Source organism: Corvus moneduloides, chromosome 6, assembly GCF_009650955.1.
Source record: "Corvus moneduloides isolate bCorMon1 chromosome 6, bCorMon1.pri, whole genome shotgun sequence".
NCBI lineage: Eukaryota > Metazoa > Chordata > Aves > Passeriformes > Corvidae > Corvus > Corvus moneduloides.
Window position 1 is genome coordinate 17,531,967 of NC_045481.1, and position 24,154 is coordinate 17,556,120.

Consider the following 24,154-nt stretch of genomic DNA (forward strand, 5'->3'; position numbering starts at 1 on the left):
ACAGCAACCTTGTCCTCTAAGGTTTCTTACTACAGGATTTCCTTTTTATCTCCATGGTCTGCCTCTATAAACCTATGGAAATGCCGTGTTCTGCGGCATTCAGGTCTTTACAGAGAGCTGTCCAAGTAATCTTGGGCAGAATCAAAGCAACAGATGTGTTTCCAGAATCAAATGGTAGTTGATTTTGTGAAGTATCATACATTCCATTTATTTGCTACGGTGAACAAAAAATATGTGCTCATGCTCATTTGATCAAACTATGGGGTTTTGGTTTTTATTTTCATTTTTCTGAAGCATCAAAAATAAGTTGCATTGATTCAGTAGCCTTTTGGGTCAGTTTTCTTCTTCTGTTTTGTCCCTGAGGAAATAGTGTAGAAACTGGTGCTAAGTGCTTATGGAAAGAGAGGTCATGCTGGACCAGGAAGCTCATCTTTTCCTTTGGTTCCCTTCCAGTCTTGGAAATGTACCATGCTGGCTAATAGGAAAGTCTTCCCTTGATACAAACATCTTCCGTTCATTTTTTCCCCCATCATTGTCACTTTCCCCATCAGCATAATTCACTGTACTAATTACAATATAATTAGTTATTCTAATTTCCATATTAAACCCACATATATTTCCTTCTGTTCTGCAGAAAAAACCAAAAAAAGATATGCACCTTAAAAGTAATCTCTGAAGATCTGAGGCAATATTCTAATGGATCAGCAGGCACAGCTGCAGAGCAGGGCTTACCCAACAGGGAAAAGAGGGGGCGTTTCTGATTTCACTGAAGCATGCGCAGAGCTGCTCTGCACCATGGAAACTCTTATCTCAGTCCCTGCAGTGGAAGCAGTGAAGGATGAGGTTGTTTAAGTGACACAAATTATCTCTCCATTGGAGTGTGAGGTTGAATTTTTCAAGCCCAGTGATCAGAGGTTGCAGTAGCTCGGCATCAGCACCAGCTCCTGCAGCAGTACTTGACACTGCATGGACAAAGCCTCCCAGATGTACACACTTTCCAAGGTAACCACTTGTCTTTCTGCAGCTAAATCTTTGCAGGGCAAGAAGGCAAGGGAGAGAAACAACCAAGCAAAGAGAGAGAAAGCAATCAGTAATCCTGAAATGCTTTCTTTGTGTTCTGGTAAATTGCCTCTTGAATTTAATGGGGCCAAGTCTGGATTCTGGGTAGGAAGAGAATTGTGCCCAGATATCTGAATGTAAAATTCAGTGTACACGTGATACTGAATTGAGAGCAACATTTCTCATCATGCTGCAATCCCTGTTCTTAGATGTTCCTGTTTAAAAGAAGGGTGTATCAAGATCAGTTACTGATATAGCACCCTGCTTGGTTCAAGTTATTGTTTTGTTAATTCACTGTAGTGAGATAATGGGAGATCATAACAAACCTAGCCACTTTTAGCACCTCAGGTGCTTCTACTGTCCATTAGACAGACAGGTAATTGACAGTGACACAGCAGTGTCTTTGAACAGGGAGCTACTTGTTCAGGTTAAAAAGCACTTTCAAGAGAAGGAGTCCTTTGATGAAACCTACTAAAATTAAGATTTTTTTTTTTCCCTTGGGAGAATGGAGGAGCTCACTCACCTTGCTTCATTTCCAGTGCCACACTGGCTATGCTGTGGAGGCCAGGAACTCTGTCAAACAATATATTCTACAAGACTGAGCCAGAGCAGCCATCTGGAGTGAAGGTGTAGTGCTGGCAGAGAGGAAGGTGAATCCTGCTAAATACTCATGAGATTCTGTAGGATATGGGAAGAAAAGTAGCAGGGCAGAGAGTGATTTGAGCCTGAATGTGATCAGTTCTCTACTTTCCCCCACTAATTGCTGAATAATTTGAGCAAAGGTTTTAAAGTGTGAGAGGTTTGGGCGTCTTGTTGGGGTTTTGGTTTTCATTAGCTAGTGACTTTATAAACTAACATTTATGGTTAAAGCAATCAAGAACTCTTGTCAAAATTGCTGTGCTCTGCTACTGGTTCAGCCATTGGCTTTGTGTGTGATGGTGAGCAACAAAACCCATTGAATACTTCAGGTTATTCATAATAGTTATCATCCTGTGAATCAGGATAATAATACAGTACAGCTTCTTGGAAATCATTATGACCAGGCTTTACTCAAAACGAGAATTGATTATTTACTCAAACCACATGCCTGGTGAAGTAATCTGTATGAACTTTTTGTTTTAAAATAGCCTTCATATTATGTTCTGTTTAATGTTTTGGCTCTTCCTTAAGGGAAAATATTAGCGAAAACTGTTGTAAAACTGATTAACTCCTTCTAGTATATTTGGTGATAGCTACGACTTTCATAGGTAGAAATTGTCTTTGTGCTCATAGCAGGAGGAATCAGGTGTAGGTAAGCACATCAGCTGCCACATTTATCTAGTGCTTTTTCTGCAAACATTTTTTCAAATGACAGTAACGCAGAATTTTAGGGAATGATTGCCTTACCAAATAGGGCAGCATGATGAGGATGGAAGTCTAGAACAAAACCACTGATACTATGGATCAGCTGTCTACACTATACACCTTTCAGGGGATTTCACTCCAGTCTACTTCTAGATCAGTCTTGAGAACTGAGTTCCTGTTAGTGGTTCATCCATTATCTTCCAGAATTCAGGTTGTGTGTACCAAGACATTTTTCTGATGTGACCAAAACCACAGTAAAGTGAGTATTGCTAAGAGTTCCCTTCCAAAGTGCCCTCCTGATCTGACCTTAAAGACTCGTGTAGATACACCCTTCAGTTGATACTGAATTAGCAGTAAGTATTTGTGGAACATACCCATAAGAGGACTGCGCCTCCTCTGCTAAGTGTAGAGGAAGTATCTCCAAAAACAGCCTCTGCACTTTAAACCTCCCCTAAGGCCTCTGAAGCAGAGGAAATCTGCATTTATCTGTCATCTCAGTTAATTCAAACAGCAGTTATTTGGAACAAATCGTAATCACTCCTTCCCGTAATGAACGCAGATATTCAGATTGCCAGATGGATCTGAATGAACGACAGCCTAATTATGGCTTACCAAAATAATAATAAAAAGCTTAAGTGGAAATATTTCTGCCCCTCATCTACAGTTAGAGTTAAAAAAGAGCAACTTAGGGAAATGTTTTGAGGAATGAGACCTCAGACCACTATGTAGCATTTGAGCCATGGATTCCACCACATGGACCCTTAATATGGTGTAGCAGAAAAGTGTGATATTTGTATAGAAGGTGTATGCTACAGAATTATCTGTCATGTCCAGGTATGCTCAGCCTTTATACAATTTCCCTAAAAGACCTTTGACTCAGTAGCCTTAATTAAAAGTACCTGCTCATTGACTAATTGCTAGTATTGTATTCAAAACTCATCAATTTTCATAGTGATAAATAACCAAGACCATTGAACCAAGAGTATTCATGGATTATGAAATATGACCCTTTCCTAGTAAGTGGAGCTACAACTGCAGTAAGCAAAATGTCTTGGGGTTTGTTAGAAATCTGCGCAAAATCCAGTATTGCTAATGGCTTTGCACCTTCTGCTTTATTTGTCTGATTTGACAGAAGGTTTGTTTTCATTGCAATGATGCGGTTTCTTAGCAGCTTCTGTTGCTGTGTCTGCTTTAGATGAAAAATATCTGGTTTCACTGGAAATTCTTTATCTTATGAGAGGTGGGGAAAAGCAGTACAAACAATGGGCCATTGAGTGTCTGTGTGTTGGTGAACTGCACTGGAACTGCACAGAATAAGGACTTCAGAGAAATACAGGTTTTTTGGTTTTTTGGGTTTTTTTTTTGCTAACTTGTTAAAAATATTATTCTGAGAGCAAACTTCCAGACTGATCCAGGCAATGCATGGAATAAGAGTCAACAAGACAGACTGAATATTCCAAAGAGTTCGGGGTTTTTTGTAAATTAATTATCTGTATCATGAATCAAAGGTAATAAGTACATCTTCAAGGTGCTAATACATAAGAAGGCTGTATCTAAATGCAATACTGATGTCTATGAGATGTAACTGTGCATAAATAATTAAATAATCTCTCTGTCTTGTCAAGTGGTGCATGTATTGCTCTTGGCCGTATTAACAATACAGAGGATAGAGGCTAGAGGCTAGAGGCTAGAGGAAACTGCTGTTTCTGGATAGCCCTGCTGTACTTCTGAACAGGGGGAGCTTTCCTCAGTGGAGATACTATCACATGCTCGTCTCAGCAGACTGTCTTTCAAGCCTCAGCAATCCCTAAGGCTCCTCAACAAGAAGGAGCTGACAATAAAGCGCTGGTTTCTTAGGTGAGCTCTCTTTCTGTCTTTGCTATTTTACCTGCACATGTTAACTGTCCTGCCAATTAAGGAATAATTCCTTTTGTATAATCCAGTTTCAGGTGCTGTCTAGGTATGGGAAGTTACTGGTGTATATTTAAGGAAACCAAAATGTCTTCTCTGTTCTAAGATGGTAGAAAGAAATAATGAGTCATCATTTCTCTCTTCTGTTAAACAGAAGTTAAGAACTTCTGATTTCAGGGGTTCACAAAGACACCAAAGTCTTACCTTTTTTTTTTTACTTTTTTTTTTTCATATTTCTAATTTGTTCTTTTTATCTTAGTTACATGACAGCTTTATGCCTCGGGCTCCTTCATGTCTGTAAAACAGCTATAAAAAGATTGCAGTCTAACTGTTCTCATCAACAAAAATCCCTTTCATCAGATAAATTACTACCTTGACCAATCCTCTGAATGACAGCCAGCATCCTGGGAGCACAGGAAGGGGGTGAGAAACATGGGGATGTTTGCAGAGGTAGGGTAGATTCTTCATATGATTTATCATCCGCCTTGCCTTGCTGACATTGCCCTCTCCATACTGCAGAAGCCAGCCCTACTCCAGTTTGACTAACATGGGATATAGCATCTTGAGAGCCCCATATCACAAGGTCACAGTAGTAACAGACACAAACCAAGAGCTTCTTTTGTTTCTCTGCTGTGCTTCTCAGAGATGGAAACTTTTGCTAATAGAGCTTTTCTGTGATATACTAATGCTTCAACATCCTTAGGACAGTGCAAGGAACAGTGAAAATGCATTGTCTATAGCCATAACCAAAATCCACGTCTCAGAGGAATTCTCAAAAATTATACATTTCACTAAATGATACACTTCCCTCTAAGAACAGCTTCAAGTAAGGAGACTAACGCTGTCCACGTTATTAACTGTTGTCTTCCCTGATGGAGGAGACGTTCAGATTTTTGCCAGGAGAAAAAAGGAGGCAAATGGGACTTCGTGCTTCTCAGTCTCCAGATAGGTGGTCATTAATTCTTATCTAAGGAGTACAAGCCTGTGTACTCTGTGTACTTATCTAAGGAGTACAAGGCGTGACCTAGACATAGCATAGAGCAGCTAGAAGACAACTTATCAAGATTTCACAGCCTTTTTAAAGGTAAATTACCCAATGAAAACTTAAAACGCAAGATATTTTCACTTTTTTACCAATGTCCAACAAGTTCCTAAATCACGTAGACAGGAACTGCGGAATTCTTTATCCAATCATCCCAAACTACTTCTACTGCAGAATATGGAGTAGTAGAAGAAGAAGAAGGTTTGGAGAACAACAATAATCCTCCATTTTTATTTTTTTTGCTTTTATCTATTTACTATGCAAATAGACATAAAAACTCTAAATTTTTCACCCTGTGATAATCTTACGTAATATTCTAACACCTAATTCACACCATTGTAGATTCAAATTCTTCCCAGAGGCTAGGCAAATTTTCCCATGGACAAAGGGCAAAACCAATACTGTCCCGGGGGGGGGAGTGTGTCAAACCCTTCAAAACAGGCAGAGAAATAGTCTCTGCATTCTGGGTTCCCACAGAGACAATCATGCTCCTCTTGCAGTTCTCCCCAGTTTCCCAGTCCTCAGGCTCAGGCCCACATGTCTGCTTGTCAGCCCTCTTCCCTGCAGTTCTGTGCCCCAAACTTGGGGGGAAAAAAGGTGAAAAAAGGGCAAATGATCTCGTCAGCTCAGTTTCCATTTGGGAGGTGAAAGAAGGGCAGAGGAAGGGGAGCCCTTATAAATGAATTTTGGTTGGCAGTGTTTGTGCTGCTGCTGCACAGGGAAGGTTCTACCAGTTCTTCCTAGGCTTTATACTTCAGTGGTGAAAAATTGCTAGAGGTCAAAATACGTAACTGGAAAGCTAAGCCTGCAAGGGCAGAGGTTTAGTTGTGAGGTGCACTGTGGTACTTGTCCATCTGTACTTCAAGAGGCTCTAGATTTTGAAAAGCTATAGGTGTGATTCCTTCTGATGTTGGACACCCCCACCATACCTAAATGAGTTTGGAGGAGAGGTGAAGCAATACCTTTTGACTCATTATCCAAGTTTAGGGCAATTTGACCATGATTGATCATTTTTAACACCCTTTGCAATGTATACTGTGATGCCACTTCAGGTTCACCAGTTGTTTCTCACCCAGTGAACTGCAAAGTTCCTGATGTTGGAAGATCTGTGCTCTCTGGTTGGCAAGACACACTCTTGGGAAGGCACTGGAAAATTCCCATTGTAGCAGCTGGGGGAATCTGGGGAAAGTATACAAGATTTATTTGTCTCAAAATTTGTAATGATGATGCATTTCTATTCCCTGCATTCCTCTACAACCCTATCATAAATTGAAAATGAGGGTGCAGTAACAGTTATTGACTATTTCACTACATATCTTCATGTAAACAAGAAAAAAATGTACTTCAGAAACTTTGAATAATAAAAAATGCATGTCATTTATTAGCTATTCCAATGAATCATGTTGCTATGAGTTCTGAAAAGGCATAAATTGTCTTCTTGTTTAAAATCAAGTATATTATCATATATGAGGGCTTGTTAGTATCTGTGAGCACAGGATTTCAAATTGCTTTATGAAAAGGAAGTGTTGAATCTTCATAAAAAATCTTCAAGGTAGGCTGCTTTTGCCAGTTACTTTGAAAGGAGAGAAACTGAAGAGGGCCGTGCAACTTGCTCATTTGCTTAAGTCTGAAGAGAAAGACAGCACTTCTGCTTCCTAGTCTTCTATTTTGACCATGTGCATTTCCAGCAATTTTAAAGTCTGGTCTGCTGTACCTCACTAACATTCAGGTGTTGTCCTGTCTTAGTGTCATAGGTTAGCAAGCATAGTCCCGGAAGGGACGTCCTTGCTAAGGGGTGCTTACAGTTTCCTCTGGGAACTGATAGAACCTATCAGCTGGCCAGTTTGAATATGGACAATTCTCTAAGCCACTTAAAGTTGTGACCACCTCTGTGATCCACATTTAAGAATAGGCAAACTCCCCCTCCAAGCTCTCTCTCGTTTCCGGCACTGGGACAGGTGACTGCAGGGCCCGAGCAGGGCCCAGTGGGCCCGGCCAGGCCCTGCTTGGGCCAGGCCGGGCCCGGCCACGGCCATCCTGGAGCCGATGGACCTGTTCCAGCCGTGGAACCCCCCACACTGCCTTGCCGTGGGCAGCCGGAGCGGCTCGGCTCTCCCCCCTCTCCACTGCGATAAGAAAAATTCAACGTTCCAGCTGCAAAGCTGCAAGGCCGAGGTGAGAGTAACCCTTTTATTGCTGTGAAGAGCTGAAAACCTGAGGGAAGAGAGAGAGGAGATGCTTAAAGCTGAAATTCTGTTGTGAAGCTATGATATACCAGAGTATCCTGTTGTAATTTCATGAAGATATGGGGGGTGGAGTGTTCAACTCATAAGCAAAAGCACCTGCGCTGAGATAGGCAGATGCTGACGCAGCTGTAATTTCATGAGAAGTTTGGACAGGGAGAGATGAACCAGATGAGGACTTTTGCTCCAAATGGGAAAGGAGAAAACCTCAGTCCCTAGAGATGCTCCCAGAGATAGTCCTAACGATGAAGATGATGAAGACCCTTTGCTCCCAGGGAAGGAGAAGGGCCTCTGTTTTTGTTTCTGAACGGCTCAACCTTAAAATTATACCCCAAAAAACTTCAAGAGTGGACCCTCGAAAGCAGTTGCGGGAAAAGCTGCAAGTCGGGGGAAAGGACTCACACGCAGGCAGAGAGACTCCTCTTCCTAAATGGGCTGAACGATATTTGGAAGTGGGCGGCTGTCTCGTTGTGATAATGTTTTCATAGCATGAGCAAGAAGAGACTTCTCTTTCTAAATGGACTGAACAAGGTTATTATGGAAGTGGTAAACAGACTGAACATCTTAAGGGTTGTCTTTGAACATTGTCAGTGGGAGAAGGGAGGAAGGTGGGGGGAGGAGGAGAGTTCTGAAGGTGGTATAATTTTTTTTTCTTCTTTTAGGTCTGTTAATAAACTTCTTTATATTCTTTCAAGTTTGGTGCCTGTTTTGCATTTCTCCTAATTCTTATCTCACAGCAGATAAACAGTAATGAGTATTTTGGACCAAACCACTACACTTAGAGATCCAGAAGGTTTAAGTTAGGGCATGGAAATTCAACTCCCAGGTTTAGTTGTGCTGTCAATTTGTGGAACAGTTGTGGGTCAAAACACTTCTGATCCTTGCTCTAGAGCAGAAAGCCAACCACATCCTGGGCTGCACCGAAAGCAGCATGGCCAGCAGGTGATTGTCTCCCTCTGCTCTGGGGAGACCCTAAGTAGAGTACTGTATCCAGCTTTGGGATTCCCAACACAGGAAAGATTTGGTCCTGTTGGAGCAAGTCCAGAGGAGGACCACAGAGGTGATCAGAGGTCTCAAGCACCTCTTCTCTGGAGACAGACTGAGAGAGTTGGGGTTGTTCAGCCTGGAAAAGAGAAGATAGTGGGGACAGACACCTTATAGCACCTTGCAGTACCTAAAGAGGCCTAAAAGAGAGATGGAGAGGGCCTTTTGCAAGGGCAGGTAGGGATAAGGACACGGGGTAATGGCTTTAAGCTGAAAAATAGCAGGTTAAGGCTAGATACTAGGAAGAAATTCTCTATTGTGAGGGTGGTGAGGCACTGTAACTGGTTGCCCAGAGAAGCTGTGGGTGCCGCAACACTGGAAGTATTCAAGGTCAGTTTGGATGGGACTTGGAGCAGCCTGATCTAGTGGAAGATGTCTAGAAGATTTTTAAGGCGTCTTCCCCACTCGGAAAAAGGAAAAGATCATAGTAACTAAGATCTTAGGGACAGTAAAATGGTATAATGTTAAGCAAAATTATGGTTTTATAACAAGGTGTGACAACCAGCAAGACATATTCGTGCATAGAACTGCTATTAAAAAGAATAACCCTGAAAAATGCATCCCAAGCTTGGGAGATGGAGAGGTGGTGCACTTCAAAATTGTACTAGGTAGAAAAGGGTTACAAGCATCACAGGTCACTGGGCCTGATGGTGTTCCTGTAAAAGGCAGTATATATGCAAAAAATCGTAGTCATGTTAGACAGTATCTCTATCGTAAGTCCCCCCTACAGTTTCCCTTTCCTAATCCCACCTTTCCCTTTTACCCTATGTCCTATTACCCCCAGTGTATTCCCAATCCGTTTTTTCATCCATGGTTTCCCTCACAAAACCATGCTTTTGCCAATTGTTTCCCCAAAAATCCCTTTCCAATGCCGAGTGGGGGATGAAAAGGGGGAGGGAAGAAGTTAAACCCTCTCCTGCCTCAGTTTCCCCACAAAGCATGCTCAGAGAGTCCTGTCTCCCTTCTGTCAGCCCTAAGATGTTCCAGAGAATCTGTTTGGACATTTAAAGACTCAGGAGGGTGGCTTGTTTTGTTTTGAAACTGTTCTTGTTATGTTTATCCGGTTGTTTTCATTCTCCTTTTATTAAAATAAAACGGGTGAGGTGTTGGGGTCCCTGCCCCTGCTCAGCCTCGTTCCCATTGGTTGGTTTGTGTTCCCTGCGCGGGCAGAAGGACCCTTGGTCCCGTGACTGGAACAGTTCCTCAGCAGAGCTCCGGCCATGCGGCTGGAGAAATAAACATCTCTGAAACATCTAGCAAGAATCTGTCTGTCCATATATATTTCCTTTCCACGGGACTCCTGGTTTGGTATATGCGTGTTGCAGGATCCCCACTGCAACATCTTCCAAAGAAAACCATTCTATGATTCTCTGATTCTCTGCCTTGTGCTGCTAAACTAGTCTTTCCCTCGGAGTGGCCATGCCCCTTTCCCCTTGCAATTACGATGTTAAGAAAAGGAAAGAAACAAGAACCATATAGATGGACTTAAGAATGTTTCCAAGCCACCATGTCTAGGTGTGCACCTGAATGTGTCATCTCAGGGTGACCATTCCTGGTTGTTTGCCAGCAGATTTCCTCAGGATTTCCAGATAGCATTGGCTGCACTTCAGCCTCACCACCCTGGGCTGGAGGCCAGGTAGATTCCCCTGTTTTCACTACTGCTCTTTTTAATATTTTCTTCGTAATTATCCACATTTTCTACTAAAGCAAGTGGAAGGTGTATAGGATCAAGCCATATGTGCTTCAAGCCCTGTAGCTGGAGCCCATGTTGAGAGTCAGGTACTTGGCATTGGGGTTTCACTCCAAACAGAAGCTGCAGTTCAAATGATGCTGATAAGGTCATCACTGCTCCAGAAGGATTCCTGGAGAGATGGTTCCATTAAGGTGGGTTTCTCACCTGTGAAGACTTGGTATGACCATACTGTCATTAGAATGTCATTTACTGATCCAGTGTGTATGAAATACAGAAACCTTCCATGAAAAAATCAACATTCAGACAGGTGATTTTCCCAGTGATTGTATGACTGGCAGTAGGTGAGTTGTTGCTGTGTGTTGCTGTACTGCAGAGTATGTCTGGTGCAAGATTTCTTCCTCTACAGATGACTGGAAATTAATGTCAGTTACAGTCACAGGACTGAAGATAAAATTAGAACTTGACAATATTTCATTCAAATAGATCCAGATCAAGGGCCAAATTCTCAGCTAAGTTATGCAAGTTTAACTTTGAGAATAGTCCTCTTAGTGACTGTTACCTCTATTATCACTTATATTTTTATCCTGTTATTAAAAAAAAAAATCCCTTCACTGTACCTGTGTATCATTTCTCATCTTTGCTAGCACCACACCTGAGACAGGCTTGTCTCACACACCAACTCATACCATAACCACTTGATCTCACCTTCAGCTTTATTTTATCCTCTCTGATGACTCTGCTGTGTTTATATTTTTCCCTTTTCTTAAAAAAAAAAACCAACACAGCACAAATAAACCCCACAAAAAACCTTGTCAAAAAACAGGTATAAAGGAATTCTCAGCATTTTAGTGAAAAGTACTCCTGTGTCGATTTCAGCCTTGTTATTCTGTTATGTGTTCCTATAATTGCCATAGTATGGATATGACATTTGCATAAATTCAAATAAGTTAGGGAGCACTGTCAGGGCATTTATTTAACCTATAAATTTTTTATCTATTCGAAGACTCTTTCCCCTTGGGGTCTTGTCTTTTCAAGCTTTAACTGTTTCCAAAGAAGTGGTGCAGCTTAACTGTCATGGATAAATAGAGGAAGTAGAGGAAGTTTTACAGCAAGTACCTTGTTGATATCTATGTGTCTATGGGCAGGATTCAACACTCTAGACTTAGATTTCTAATACCATTTTACATTTCCTAGGACATGCTGCCTGGCCTCCATTTGACTCCATAGACATAGTCCTTGTTTCCCAAGGTCTGTAGATGTTTAAGCAACCGAATCCAGTGCTTCAGATACAGTAGAAGTGCTATTCATGCTACAGACCATGAGGGTGGGCCCTGATGAAGGTATGGTAAAAGAAAAATCAAAGAAGCTTTGTAGGGCCATCTTGTGAAATTATTCTGACTTATCAAGGGCAAGGAAAGCAGTCCTACGTGAACCATGCCTGAAGCTGTAGGGGTGAGTCAGGTTAAGAAATTAGGAGGGTTCCAGGTTTGTGTTGTTGTTCCTGACCCTGATTCTGAAGGACTTACTCTCCTGTCGTGTTACTGCCCAGTGACAGAGAGACTGTTGACCTCTCAGTCAAACAGGACTGATCCTTTTCCCTTGTTTCCTTCAGGGAGCACCACTTTTTATGGTACTAGGGAAGAGAAAGAAAATTTAATATCACCCTGTATAATTTTCATTCTTTGGAATTACAGGAAGTAAACATGGTCTGAATTGACTTAATTCCTCATCTGGATGTTCATCTGGATTTCTAGGAGAAATACAAACTCTGATTGTAACAGATCAGCTGGGAAACCCAAATACTGATTTTATATTTCATGAAGATGTATGTGCTCTCTGGTGCCTGGACCAAAGCTTTGTCTCTCAGAAAGTTCTTATGCAGTGCTTAACATCTAGCCAGAGCTGTACACCTCAAAAATCACGTGTTCTGGTGTGTTTGTCATGCTAAAGTGTCGTGGAACCAGGAATAGTTACTGAGTGACAGGTCAGGAAATTAATTCTAGACAAACACAAAAAATTTATTTTTTTCTTGAGAGATGGGACATGCTGAGACTGTCACTAAAGTCCTTGTAAGTAAGGAACTCTCAGACATACTCTTTACTCCTTATGTCATGTCTGAATCTTCCCATACTGAAATGATCCTGCTTAAGCATTACAGTTCATGTGCCAGTTAGTTCTCATGCTTTACCTGGCTGGGAGCACCGTCAACTGACGTTGCAGATGAATAATGTAACAAACTTAAAACCATGCCCTCTGGCAAAAAAAAAAAAACAACTTTCCAAGGCAAATGGGATGAATCATCGATAAAAATGTTTAGAATATTTAAAAGTATGCCTGAAACCACCTCTGCATAAGCTTCCTTTAGCAAATCAGAAACTATGGTAGGATTATGAAAGCTAGGCTGTGTGTCTAAGTTCTTCAAAGTCAGTTATTACTGACTGCTACTTGACTAGATGACATCAAAATGACTTGTCAAATACGTACGGAAAGAAACTAGGGAAAAACTGGCATTAACTGAGGTCTTCATGCCTGCACCCTTGTTCCAGGATAGAGAGCTAAACAGCATAGAAACTTGGTGGTTAGTGCTTTTTGGCAGTAATTTGATGGCCATGGGCATTGCCCAGGAACTCTAATGCCCCAGTAAGCCTCTGTTTTACATGCACATTTCTACATGTGAGTCCTGCTGGCAAGGAATGAATTCTACCAGGTATCAGACTTCACCCTGAAAGCCGAAGAGGCTGAATTAATTTCTTTGATCTTGCTTTGCCTGCCATCCTTGCAGCACTGAATAAGCTGGTATGGTGTAGTTATCTGTAGGTGGAGACAAACAAGACTACATGAGTGGATAGGTCTTTTTAAGCACTGTATTTCTGAAAACCAAGAAGAGCAGCAAATACCTTCTCTCTGTACTGTGCATACTCCTACCTTTGAGGAAAGAGGAAAGAAGAGTCAACACAGCACCCACTTTATTAGGTAAGCTTATTTCACTGTCAAAAATATTCAAGTCATGTTATACAATCACATTAAGAAAAATATTGTTCCTCTTTCAAAGACTGTCTCATGAGGATGATCAATTGTAAAATCCTCCCTGTGCTGTTTTAAGGGAAACTATCCATGAAAGAAGGAATAAGAAAAGAGTTAGCTGCACTGGTAGCTGGCTGCAGTCATCTTTCAGCTGTGCTGTTCTCTAGGAGGTGAAGAGGTTGGCAGTGGGGACTGTTGTTTTGCTGTGCTCTAAAGGGACACTGAGCATGATGTGCTAACCTGGAGAAGTCATACCAGCTTGCATGTATACTTCACAGAGGTTTTCTTTATCAGCAGAAAATTTTGAACAGTTTTCCTGATGTTTGAAGTCATGGAGAAAATGTCTTGCTCATTCTGAATCCATGAAACATGCACAGTAATGTGCATATGTTGGGCAGTTCACGGCTGCTACACAAAAGCTTCCTCTTCCCTTTGCAACACAGTTGAAGTATGATGCTCCTGGTGGAAAAAGGCACTGATGTAGATGGAAGTTCCAGCAATAAATATTGAATGTTCTTTATACCTTGCCCAGAAGAGAAGGTGAGTTATGTGTATTTCTTGAAGTATGTGGAAAGCACTTCTGTACAGCACCAGTACCCATCATCACAAAGCTGCAGCTTTAGGCAGTACTTTTTTCTTGATGATCATAATTCAAGGCTACAAAGAGATTTTTTAGACTATCTGACAACAGTAGCAAAAGCTTAGCAGGAGCAGGAGCTCTTAGATGCCCTAGAGCTTTATTTTGAGCAGGAAATCAAGAAAGGTGTCACGTCCTGAGCTCCTTGCGCTTGGTGATTTCCCTGACCTTGCAGCACAGTCCAAGAGAAGCTATCAGCTATCAGCTGTGTCCATCTGCAAGATGGCATTAAAGGAAATAACAGGGATACATTTTTTTAGCAATGACATATCTAGGATGCAAATTCTTTTGATACTTATCAGTAGTAATGCTGTGTCCCAATGATTCCACAATCAGTCTTCTGCCTAAGTAAATAGGCATAATTTCTGGACATGTCTGCAGACAGTGACTGATCTTCAGAATGTGGGATAGACCTTGTACCTTCTATAAAGAGATATGTATTTTCCTTGAGTTGATTTGATTAGATTTGCATCAGGGCTTGTGCTGTTGGGTCAGCACTGAAGCAGCACTGTCCACTTTGATGTCCTCCTACTCTGGCCTCTGGGGTTTCACAACAAATTCATGCATCTCGTCAGCTAGGAGATGTTGGGCCAGAGTTTTCTTGGTGGATTTCCTCCCAGATGCTCTGGAGCCTATATCTTGTGAAATTTGCTGAGTCTCTGAACTGTCTAAAGTGCTAAGAATGTCTAGTAAATGCTAGACAAAAAGTGCAAGTGAGGAATCCCCCCCCAGTCCCCAGAGTTATGGGGCTGACAACAATGTCATGTCAATGCAGTTCATCTAAGCAGAATTTGTTCTTTTTCTCATGTGTGTTTGGGCACAGGAGAGGCTCAGGTTTTTTCTGTTTGTGTAAAAAGTGGGTCAAAGCCAAAAAAAATGAAAACTACACTGCACATTGAGCATGTTGGGGTGCATGTGGTTGCATTTGGAACGTGACCACACTGTATTCATGCTCTGAATACTACCCAGCATGCTCCTCTTTCTGCCAAGAAGGAGCTAGAAGTAAATTTTTTCTCAGGTATTGGTTTTGTTAATGATACTGAAGGTATGTGGATGGTTACTGAAAATGTTTATTAAATCCCATTGCAGTGGGACAATTAAGTTCCATGCCAGTGAGATGCTGCATACACAAAGCAACTGTGGTGCAGCAGAGGAACAACATCCCCAAAAGCTGGAAGGCCAGGTATTCTGTCCTCCAGAATTGAACTATACAATATATGTTGAACTATACTATATATATATTGAACTCCAGATTGCTATACTGAAGAAGGTGGTAACATACAAATAGGACATCATTCCACATTTTCATAATTTCCCTTTTCAAGCATATTACAGGTGCTTGTTCTGCAGTCCTAGTTCAAAAGCAACGTATGTGCAAGACACACCCAAACAGCAAGAGTTTCCATCTCCTAGCTGTGCTGTAGCAGATGGCTCCTTTGGGATTTTCATGGACAAAATGCAGTTGAACACCCTAGGATTTCTGTCTCATGTCCCCTACAGATCCACAGGCTAGGAGTGAAGAAAGAAGATACCATAATGAGATTGCTCATTGCAGCTCTGAATGCCTTGTTCTTCACTTGTGATGATTCATGAGGTCTCTCTTGGTGGCACAGTTCTAATCTAGGGGTTCCAGACAAAACCATAAATACTGGCATTTGGACAACTAACCCCCTAAGGGCAGGTGATAATCTCCAGTGCCATGGCAGTAATTGCCAGCTGCTTTTCTTTTTTTGTGGAAAAAACCATACATATAGACAATGCTTTGTTTGACGACAAAAGCATTTAGAAACGTGCCCAACATGACAGCAGTGTTCAACATGTTAAAATAATCTCCTTCTATTCAGTAGCTTGGCACAGATCTTATTACCTACTGCACCAGGTCACATCAGTGTGTGCTGCATGACATGATGTGACACAGCTTGAGAGCAACTGACACAGCATTGCCTCTCCCCACCACAGAGATGTATATTGGATGCTCAGGCAACAACTGGTGCAGTTATCAAATTCTCTCTGCTACCTGCAGTTAGGCAAGTGACCCATGCTCTGAAGCATCTTCATTTAATAGCAAATTGTTTTTGTGCCGGCTCGAGGAAAGGGTTTTCTTACAGGGCACCTCCACTGCCATTGCATCAGAAACTCACGTTGGGCTGTTGAGAGCTGATGCACAGCTGAGTGCTTCAGAGACAGCCCAGTAGTGAGGGTGGGAAGCATGAGCATACTGCAGGGTGTGCCAGGCCATTTCCACTGATTTAGGCAGTTATAGTCCTCTACAAAAATATTCAAATGGCAGGTATAAAACCAAAAGCTTCATGGCTATCCACAGGCATTTAGAGATTTGCACTAACTTCTTAAACCGTGATGCTAAACCACTGTGGAAAATAAATTTTGTGAAAACTGAGCTAAAATGGCACCTTTCAGAAATAAATAGCTTGGGAAACTCATTGAGATAGTCAGCTGTAGGTGATTAACCTAATCACTATTGAGGTTGCCAGCAGTATTAGAGCCATAATCCCTAATTGATTAGATTAGAAGTTACTGAACTACAAAACTATACAATAATCTAATGATTTAGATTATTGTATAGTTTTGAAGTTCAGTAACTTCTAGGTTGTATGCTTTTATGTTATGTCTTACTCTTTGTTTGATGGTGTGTAAGACCTCACCAGAAATCAAGGGTGAATATTGTTCAAATAGGTAACAAAGATTGTACCTGCCCTTATTACAGGAAGTTATTTCCAGACAACTGCAAAATTTCAGTCTGGAAACTGTGGCGAAATAGTGGCGAGATTGGAAAATACAGAAAAGGGTGCTCCTGCTGTCCTCAGACCGCATGCATTTGCCTCTCTAGGCAGCATGTGTGACTTGCTGTGCAGCACCCTGCTGCCAGCCCTTGTTTTGTGCTCTGGAGGTGATGAAAGGAAGTTGGTATTTTTCTAATCATGACCTCCAGGTTCAGAGCAGGGGAAGAACAAAGATGGGGAGCCATTGGAGAGCTAAGGTTGGGCTACTGCAATGGCTCTGTTGACTATTTTACATTGAAGAAGGAATTGAAGCTTCATGGTTGGAAGCTGGAAGAGGGTTGTGGTGGAATTGCTCTGAAAGCCTGAGGAGACCTAGTGACTGAATGCGCATGTAAAGCAGAGTAATGATGCAGTCTCCATGGCAGCATCTCAGAACTGCACAGTAATATTTTGAAATGTAATATAGATTCTAATTTTTCAGTCTTAACCCATCAAACCAGTTTTGCTATAAATACCCACACTATCCAGTCTCTGAAAGAACGAAGGCTGACAGTTATTTTAAGACTGTCCAACCAAAGACAAAAATGCAATTTATATTCCCTGCCAAAATACACTCCTTCAATTAGGAGAACAGAAGGATTTTGATTTTAGGCAGGCAAAAATCAAGGAAATACAGAGTTTACAGGAGGAACTTGATCTCTACGTCCTCATCCATCTGGATTATGGCAACCTTCAATAGCCAACATCAGAAAACACTGGAACTCTGTGGGCACGTACATAGGAATGCTTCTTACCATGACTGGCTGCACAACCAATCAACTCAGGGCACAAAAGGGCTGCTGAATCTGCCTGAAGACACCAGTGTTCACCATGGTGTGTAGCTCAGAGCACGTCTGAAAAGGCAGTGGCTGCTATTTGCAGACAAAAACTACAGGCTTAAATACACTCCTAGTGAAACAAGGGACCCCAAGTGCTTTCCTGAAGCCACTAGTGTGTCGTATGTGCCTTTGTGTCTGAGGAAGCAGATGTTGCTCCAAGCAGGTAACTGGGAGCAATTCAATTACTCAAGGGAGTAATTGAATATCCTCAGCGATGGTTGTCTGGTGTCCATAATAACAGCTGGATTCCATTCAGCATAACAGCTTGATTGAGAAAAGATGTTCTAAAGAATATCAGTTATGATTGGTGTCTCCACCTGACTTCATCCTCTGTTGAGGAAATTCACAATAATCTTATGGGAGCTGCTAAAAAGTTGTCAAAGTTGTCAATTATCAAAGAATGGCAAGGGTGGGGGTGGTTAATGAAGTTGTGTTGAACAGTGTGGGACCTGAACAGGATGTAAATGGTTTGGAATAAGGGGTGGAACGTGCTGGGTTTGGCTGGCATAGAGTTAAAGGCCAGGCCTTTTCTGCTTTCCTACTGCCACGCTGGTGAGGAAATTGGGGGTGTGTGGAGATTGGGAGGAGATGCAGCCAGGACAGGTGACCCAAACTGATCAAAGACCATATGGCACCACGCTCAGTGTATAAAGTGAGGAGAAGAAGGAAGAAGGAGGAAGGGTGGGGAACATTTGGAATGATGGAGTTTGTCTTCCCAAGTCACCATTACATGTGACAGGGCCCTGCTCTCCTGGAGATGGATGAACACCTGCCTGCCCATGGAAAGCAGTGAATTCATTCCTTGTTTTGCTTTGCTTGTGTGTGTGGCTTTTGCTTTCCCTATTAAACTGTCTGTATCTCAACCCATGAGTTTTCCAGCTTTTATCCTTCCAATTCTCTCCCCGGTCCTGCTAGTGGGGGGAGTGAGTGAGTGTCTCTGTGGGGCTTGGTTGCCAGCTGGGGTGAAACCACAACAAAAGTTATCATTGGAAAACCTGCCCTTATTCATCTCTGTGAAAATGCAATTATTATGCAAAGATCTGTAATTCATTTTGAAGTTATTTGCGTTTGTGGTATAGCTCCATATACAGATGCTACCGGGTCTGAAATATTTGCTTGATCATCCCAGACTAGATTCTCTAGCCCTACTCCCATTTTTTACCTTGTGTGCAGAGTACTTGGATATCTTAACCCTGGACTGCTCTTGCAGACTTGCTGGTTTGAAGCTCAGATATGAAAAGGTTTGGACAGACATAAAGTAGTGTCCCCTATAAACATCAGAAACCCAGCCTTGTCCTCTGATGGAAAGCAATGGGCTACAATCTGTCAGTCAGGCATGACAGCTCTGACCCATGCTAGAATTACTAATTTAAAAAAATTAAGTTACTCATGCTCTCTTGGCAAGTTACATATACTGCCATCTGTAGTAGCAGATACATCAGTGCTGCCAGGATTTCTTTAAAAATTAAGACCATTTTATTCTTTCCAATATCCACAGAAACATTAAGGTGTTGCTAGCAGCTTTGCTGCTAATTACACTTACAACGAAAACAAAATGAAATAAATAAGAATAGCATGAGATAATTACAAGGAATGTCAGGTAAATAAGAGAATAATCAATAAACAAGTATTTTTGACAATTGTCTCTGTGGAAACTGGAGACTCTGATTTTCACATGGAGATACCAACTCAGAGATGTAGGTGCTGTGCCTGAGCCAAGGATCCACTGAGTACTCACCGCTCCTTTCCAATGCAGTCACTGTTTGTAGGGTTCAGCCCATTTGTGGAGGGCTTGCAATTAAATGAGAAAGAAGAGTTAGGCAGATGCTTGTCTGTGTGAGGTGCTGGGATTCAGTCCATCCGGAATCAAGCTGCAGCCATCTCTGGATAAAATGTGGCATCTGGATAAGAAAGAGCCAGAAATTGCACAGCTGTTTCAAGACAGTGTGGCAATCATTGCCCAAATTCAGGGACCCAGTGTCGCCATGCTTTAGAGGATGTTCCTTGGTGTCCCAGAGGCCCCATGTTTTGTCCACTGGCTCTGTGCAGGTGCTCCGGCCCACTGGCACCACGTCCCAGGCACCAGGCAGGAGGGGTGAAATGCAAGCACATGGTGAAAAACGAAGGACAGCCTGATAACATGGAGGCCACTGACTGGGATGTGGGCAGCACAGATAACTGGCAGCACCAGCTGATAGCTTTTACCGGAGGAGAAGGAGGAGGAGGAGGAGAGGGAGAAGGAGAAGGAGAAGGAGAAGGAGAAGGAGAAGGAGAAGGAGGAGGAGGAGGAGGAGGAGGAGGAGGAGTAGGAGTAGGAGGATAAAGCTCATGGTTCTGCATTTAAACGTGAGCCAAATGCTCACCCACGGTCATTTTCAGGCAGAAAATTTAGATGTGGTCTTCAGTGTTTTCTATTTGTACCACAGATGGTGAATATATTACCCAGCTTGTCCCATTTTTCAGCTGTGACTGTGTAAGTTTTCTGCACATATTCCTGCCTTTGCAGAGGCTCCCGGTGCAGGTGTTAATTCTCCCCAAAACCTGAGCTGATTGGGAGCTACAGTCACACCCTTAGGGATGGAAAAAATGGGGCATATTGGAAAATGGAAAGGCCCCAGTTTCAAAAACAACTCCATGTCCCTCCTGCTTCTTAATAAGCCCTATTTTTAAAATCTTCTTTCTCTACAGGGGTTGATTCTACCTTGTTATTTGTACAACATCTGCTATCATCAAGTACAAGTGTGAAACCTTTGACATTACCATTGTATAAGTGCTTCAAAAAATGTTCTTAATTAAAGACAAACAAGATTTTTTTCTCTCTGTTTATATCTCTCTGGCATGTTTAGTAATAAAATATATATAGCAGAAACAATGGTGATTTGGAAAAAAATATAGGTTTATGCCTTTCTGTGTAAAAAATTAAAAGTTGTGCAAAGAGCAAAGATGTTTCACAGTTCCAGGAATAGAATTACATATTATTTCTTAATCTTCAGGTCAGTCTGGAGCATTAATGTGCTCAGTCAGAAAAGTCAGTAGATCAAAGCAAACCTTAGCTCCCACTTTAACATTAAAACCTATAAAACAGTGTGTTGATTTAAAATAAGCAGGAACACCCTCGAGGTAAGTATGAAATGCCACAGTTTCATATGGGACTGAATTTAATATGATAATGTCATATGAAATACAATGCAAAAAAAAACATTAATAATTTTTTTTTTAAACTCTTTTCTAAAAAGTGCTGCCCATTCTGAGTTTATACATATTTTAGGAAGGGATTTACTGTTCACAAAAGAAAAGCAGTGAAAATTTATTCCAGGTTTTAGTTGTTGAAAGCATAGTGGAGCATTCAAGGGAGACGAATATATGCTTTTTTGGTTGGCGGGGGCTTTTCTAATGTGTGATTTGTGAGCCTTAGAGAATTGTTTATTTTAGGACAAGTCAAAGACTGAATCACAGGGAGTCACTTTTTCTTTTGTTTTGCTTCGCTTCTCTCTGGAGAGACGCCAGGACCGGCAGGGCTCCCGTTCCGGTGCTGCTGGCTGCTTGCTGCCTCTCCTTGCATCAGCGGCTGCCAGCCCCACAGCGCCGGGTGCCACTCGCTGCAGCGGGAGTGGAGACAGCCTGTGCCATTGGCCCTTCTGATTAAGTCACGGTGGCAAAATATTCCTCCTTTCTAGGCACCAACCATTGCAGGCAACTCCTCTGGGCCCCTTGCAGGATGGTGGGGACGCTGTCGGGTGCTTCCCTGTGCGTGTCCCTCTGCCCTCCCGGCAAAGCGAGGAGGCGAGGAGACAGTGCTGCAGCCCTCTTCATCCCTCCTCCACCCTCCCTTCTGTACCCTGTGCCCTTCACAAAAGCCTCTGGCACCCCATGTGTGCCCATCTCTGCTGTCTTGTAGCTACAGCCCTTTCTGGCCTGGGCAGGGTAGCAGCTTCTCGTCCACAGCGCTGTGGGCAGCATATGAAATTCCTCTTGCTTCCAGATCCATACAGGCTTTCCTGGTGGAATCAATCAGTGCCCATTGACCACAAGTTTCCTACAGACCCAGGGTGCCTGGCCCGGGTGGGGTTTGCATTTTTGGCTTGCATCGTCCCACTCTGGGATTTGGGCTCTGGGAGCAGCTCAGGGAGAATTGGCTGTGTTTGGAATTCCATGTCTCTAATAGAGATGCAGCATTTAAGCATTAGTTTGTTCTGCATGAATTTGCACAGGAGGCAAACACAGAGGTCAGATTCTGTCACGCTGAATCATGAGGGCCTCTTAGTTCTGCCTGCCTGCCTTCCTGCTGATCAAGGTTAATAAGAGCTGGCAAGCTCCAGAGGCCCAGTTACACTGCTTTAAAATCTTTCAAAGGCAACACTGAATATCACAAGTAAAATCAACTATGTTGGTCTTGCTGGAGTTATATTTTCTTGCCTCAGTTGTCAGTTTATCTATTAATAAACAGATAAACCTGTTGCTGAAATAAACCACCTTTCTTAGGTCAATATTGATGTAGGCTGAAACTGCATTGAAATGGGGATCAAAAGCATTTGAGTAACAGACTGTTGACTTGTGTTGCACTTTCTATATTGCACCTTCAACATCTGCAGTGGAAAGAAAATTTTAGAATTGAATTAAATCTCATTCTGCTGTGACAGACACCAGGCACCCCTGTGACATGAGGGCTTAAGAGATCAGTCTTCCCTTCACAATAGAGATGTTGCAAAAAATCTATCATTAAACAGAATTCTTGCTGCATCAAGTAAGTCTACACAGCAATTTCTGTGATTCAGTATGGCTCAAAGAGACAACCCCATGCTTCACACCTGAGCTGAATTCCTCGAGTCTGCATTACTGAGCTGCAGCCCAGTGACCCAGCCCATATTCTCACAATGACAGCAGCATTCACGTTCAGTAGTCCCATGACCATTGCCTGTGTCCTGCACACTCAGAAGTCACAAGCCCCTAAGCTCTTGGTACTGAGGTTTTTGATGTTCTGCTACTGCCCATGCCTAAAATAGCTTCCTTGGTACATGGCTGTACATCTCCATGCTTATCTCACTTCTGCACTTGGATTAGAAATCGGAATCTCTTCAGTTTAATCCCCATGAACCATGCATCCACTACCTGGCATAGCTAGTACAGATAAGTGCTGTCCTGAGGGCAGGATAAAATTTAGATTGATTTAATTTCAAACCAGTAGCAGTGTTGCTGAGTGAAGAATGGGGAAAAATCATCCACATTTTCTAGAGATTGTAACAACAATTTTAGTATTGTCTATGCTTTAAGAGAACAAGTCCATTGCCTATTCTGAAAAGGATGGCTCAGATGTTAAAGTCCAAAGTGGGTGCTGAGCTCTGAGTACCGGGTTTGTATTGACATTAATCTTAGGTTACAGAGAAATGCCTTTCAGGGGTGAAAATCAGATTTCTATCACCCCTTCTTGACATTTCTGCCTTGGAGTATTCCCCTCCTCAACCTACTGTCTAGCAGTAATCCTGTTGGGAGGTGTTTCAGAGTCCCAGTACACCTCAGCAGAGCCCATCTGTGGCTACCCAACAGAGTACCTAAGGGCCTGCTGCCCTCATCCTGACACCAAGGCAGGGCAAGAGGATAATCGTCTGGGCTACATGAGGCTGGCTGTGAGGTGTATTTTCACCTGCTGGGCAGAAATAGCAGCACCAAGCGATTGCAGAGCAGTGATGCTCTGGGGGAGGGGATTCGTGCTGCTGGGTTAGCTGCTCACCACTGACATGTCCTCTCAGCCACTGGGCTGCCTGCTGGCTGTCAGATACTGATCTAAAAGAAGGCATACGAACCCCAAACTATTTCACATCCCAGCATTCAGAGGCGCTGCCAGCATAGCAAAGGCTCTGCGGCAATGTTAGGTTAATGAGAGTCCGTGTGGGAGGGAACAGGGTGCTGCTTTGCACTCAATGCTAATGCTTTTGCTTAAGCATGATCCAGCTGAAGGTCTTTTCAGTGCAGCAGAGTTCAGAGGAGGACTAGCTGAGTGTGCTGGTTCAGAGGGCACTAATGCAATTGTGTGATTAATTTACGTCTGTGCTTTTGTTTGCTGTGCAGGCTGCGGTCAGTGGAGATGGGCAGCGGGATACAGTCACTCCTCCAGTGCTCCCTGTGCTCTGACAAAGATGACTGCTGGCCTCTGAGAGCGCCTTCGGAGCAGGGATGAGTCACTGCCCCTGGGTAAACAGTGAATGCTATGATGACACTCACGTTTGAAAGACAGTGAGGTGGAACAAACAAGGTAATTTCTTAATAAATATTTATTTCAAGGAAACATGTTTGGCTTAATCCTTTTTCTACTGATGTTAATAAAAGTTATGCATTGACAAAAGGCACTGCAGCATTTGTAAAGTATTTTGACATCTGTGGATGAAAGGTTCTAAATAATAGCTAAGGATTATATATTCCTCAATGGGAACATGAGTTAGCCTGCTGGATAAATTAATAAACACATTGTTATGTAAGTATGGTAAAATGCTGCTGATGCTTCATGATTAAACTTGACATGCTGACAAAAGGAAGCTGAGGA

General features: G+C 42.4%; 1 long non-coding RNA gene across 4 annotated transcripts in view; it reads left to right on the forward strand.

The window, feature by feature from the left end:
• Positions 1–816: 816 nt before the first annotated feature.
• LOC116446005 overlaps positions 817–24,154 on the forward strand; it is a 29,601-nt gene continuing 6,263 nt past the window's right edge. For 2 of the 4 annotated variants that reach the window (XR_004240977.1, XR_004240980.1), the window contains exon 1: positions 23,302–23,866. This is a non-coding gene — a long non-coding RNA (uncharacterized LOC116446005). Of the gene's footprint in view, positions 1,003–12,824; positions 13,310–23,301; positions 23,867–24,154 lie in introns of those variants that run through there. The other 2 variants (XR_004240979.1, XR_004240978.1) reach the window with 2 other exon arrangements.